At 35.4% G+C, this 3,504-nt stretch overlaps 1 long non-coding RNA gene across 1 annotated transcript; it reads left to right on the forward strand.

The window, feature by feature from the left end:
- The first annotated feature begins 299 nt into the window (after window positions 1-299).
- LOC137503125 (uncharacterized) lies at window positions 300-1,710 on the forward strand. Its single transcript, XR_011019065.1, has 3 exons — window positions 300-641; window positions 953-1,111; window positions 1,400-1,710. It is a non-coding gene; the product is annotated as an uncharacterized lncRNA (long non-coding RNA).
- Window positions 1,711-3,504: the final 1,794 nt, after the last annotated feature.

Below are 3,504 nucleotides of genomic sequence, written 5' to 3' on the forward strand. Positions count from 1 at the left end.
AATTAATATTAACTTCTAATATTCTTACTTGAGATCTATACATTTAGCAAATGTACATTATTGAACTTGAACATTACCGACAATATGTTAGAGGTTGTGGACGCAGTGTAAAAAGACATAAATCACAATTCCTCAATGAAGAAAATCCGTAACTTTCTTAACGGAATAAGCTGTAGAATTGGCCTTATATAACAACATACCAGCCACTTCGAAACAAAACCGGATATTTGAATGTTGTTCAACCACTTAAAACAAACTCTTTAAGTACAAATTTGATTTCTAACAGTCAGTAGAACCTAAGGGGGCTGTCACACAGGCTCGATCGAACGACTGCGATCGACCGACTAAGAAAACAAACCTACAGAGGGCAGTGGCACCAGTCACACAGCATCGATCGTCAGCGATCAACTACGAGCGATGAAGATCGACTGGTTTGTAAAAACAAACGTGTCCGTTTTTCAGTCGCAGTCGTTCGATAATGGCGGACGCAACATAGTCATCTGTTGATGAAATCGAAACATTAATTTGCTTAGTGTATGAAAACAAAGTGGTGTATAATCCTAGACTCCCTGGATATAGTAATAGGGAGACCGTGAATTTTGTATGGCATTCTATAGTGTGGAGAATTGGGACAAAAACTGGTAAGTAATTATTAGATTTATTACGATTATCTTATGAATAGTGTTATCTTAGATTATTTATTGATAAAGTACATTATACGGAATAGAGTGGTAAAATGAGTTACACTAGGAGAAGTAGTAATTATCATTCTTGTAACTTAATTGAAGAAATGTTTGGAAAACATAAGCAGTGCTTTCCTAACCTCCATCTCGTACCTAATGAAATGAATACCATTGTTTGCTTTAATGACAAATAAGTGTAGGCCTATGCCATAAGTAGGCCTACTACATGTATATTTTCTTTGTCACAATATTCTGATTCATTGTTTCAGGAAAAAGTTGTGCCAAAACATGGCAAATTCGGAGGGCTGGATATCGAACTTGGAGAGATAACATCCTCCCTCTCCTCCCAGGTTCTGCTGTACAGAAAACATAAAATGGGTCTACTTCAATGCCCTCAACTTTCTGGAACTCTTCATTGCTGGAAGAAGGTACAATTCTGTAATATTTATTTTTAAAAGTAGGCCTACATTACAGACCAGTGTTCTAGTTGTGAAAGAGTGAGGGGAAGATTCAGCCTGTAGGCCATAAGTTCCACCCATCTGTTCATTAATTTATCAAATATAACTGAAAGTAATATAATATAATCTAACCTAGCAATCATCTTACTAAAATAATTATTGAAAGTAACAATTTCTTAAACAGAAGGCTTGTGTCCAGACTAAAATGTAGCTCCAATTTAGAAGAATTGCATTAATATGTTGTTCATTTTTTTTCAGTTCTATAACAAACACATCTATGGAAGTGGCACCTGGTGTATGAGAGCCTTTTCACCAAGCTGAAATATAGGAGGAGGAAGCAGAAATAATTTGTGTTGGAGGGGTTTAACTCCTACAGTTCAAAAATTACTGAAGGGACTTCAACTTCCAGTCCAGTGGCTTCTGCTTCTACAAACAGCTTTGCCAGCAGTTAAAAATAAAAGAAACAGAAATGTGAAAGTGACAGTGATGTGTTAAGTGAATATTTAGAAAAGATACTGAAAACTGAAAAGAAAATATAATCAATGTTATTTTTAGTGTCTTCATGATGACATGGAAAGAATGAGTGAACTAGGTCGAAAGGTTTTCAAAGTTAAAATTCAGAAACTGTTGTATACAGTGTTAGACCAAGAAAGAATCTAATAAAATTTATGTTCTTGAGAAATGTTCTACTTTTTAAATTAAATCATTTTTTGTTATACTTATCTATCAATATTTATTGGAATACTCAGTGAGTTATGTGTATTAGGACCTGATGGGAAAGAACCTTAACTCCAATTTTTATTAATTATTAGCATTATTACAACATCTTAATTTGTATATTTTATGTGGTAGAACAGGTATGGTTTACAAGGAAAGGAGTTTTTGAAATACATGTAGTAGGTCCTTTCTGTGTGTATGTAGTAAGCAGTTGTAAAGCACAGGTGGTCTGAAACCAGACCAGCATATTGATAGTTCTGTCCAAGAGCTGACTTCCTTCTTACGGTATACTGTTGATCACAACTGCAAACTCATTGCACTAGGTTTGTACAGCACAGGTGGTCTGAAACCAGACCAGCGTATTGAGACTTCCTTCTTACGGTATACTGTTGATCGCAACTGCAAACTCATTGCACTAGGTTTGTACAGCACAGGTGGTCTGAAACCAGACCAGCGTATTGAGACTTCCTTCTTACGGTATACTGTTGATCGCAACTGCAAACTCATTGCACTAGGTTTGTACAGCACAGGTGGTCTGAAACCAGACCAGTGTAAGGATATTAGTAGTTTTGTCCAGGAGCTGACTGCCTTCTTACAGAATACTGTTGATCACAACTGCAAGCTCATTGCATTGGGTTTACTGCATCTGTGTTCAATGTTGCTTGCTATACTGCCATCCTGCAAGAATACACATCCTAAATACCTATTTGAAATTATCTACCTGTTCCAGTTTTGTATTCTCAACCTGACATTCAGTTCTATTTTATCTCCTCATTCCAAGTACTCTCCTGCCATTGTACCTGTCTGCACCAGCAATCACTACTTTCATGTCTGTTACCGTACTTATAATTTATTAATAACATATAGGCCTACAGAGGGCATCAAGGTAGACTGCTTATTTTATTTCTTGTGCTGTAGATCCATTAATATTAGATTGCACAGTTTCAATAGACCAAGTTGTTTGCATAGGACAAAATTCTTACTACAGTTATACCTGACAGAATCCCTCCCTGCCACCTTATAACTTTGTAACTTAGGTAGCCTTTATCTCCTCATTCCAAGTACTCTCCTGCCATTGTACCTGTCTGCACCAGCAATCACTACTTTCATGTCTGTTACTGTACTTATAATTTATTAATAACATATAGGCCTACAGAGGGCATCAAGGTAGACTGATTATTTTGTTTCTTGTGCTGTAGATCCATATAAACAATGAAAAACAAAGATGAAAAATTCATTTGTAACTATTTTGACAGATGTTTCCACCAAAGTTTTGTAGATTTTAATCTACAACATAAAAAACTGTATTTTGTGTGATGTGATATTAAGGGGATATGATGGCAGAATATGTACATTATTTATAAAAAATATATTCATATGACAGTTACATGCTTGTAATAACAGGTTGAGTAGATTAATTACCCTGTAAGTCAATCCAAGATCTTACAAGGCCCATACACCCTACTCTGTCAAACATTCATTTATATAATTGGTATTTACAAACAGTTTTGACAGGCAATGTAAAATATAGCAAAATTAAATCATTTACCACCTGAGGCCTAAATAACATTTTACTGTAGACGGCAATAGTAGTCTATTTAGTTGTTAGAAAGGCATACTCTTCACTTCTAAAAATAGAAGGCAAG

The sequence above is a fragment of the Anabrus simplex genome, chromosome X (genome assembly GCF_040414725.1).
Source record: "Anabrus simplex isolate iqAnaSimp1 chromosome X, ASM4041472v1, whole genome shotgun sequence".
Lineage (NCBI taxonomy): Eukaryota > Metazoa > Arthropoda > Insecta > Orthoptera > Tettigoniidae > Anabrus > Anabrus simplex.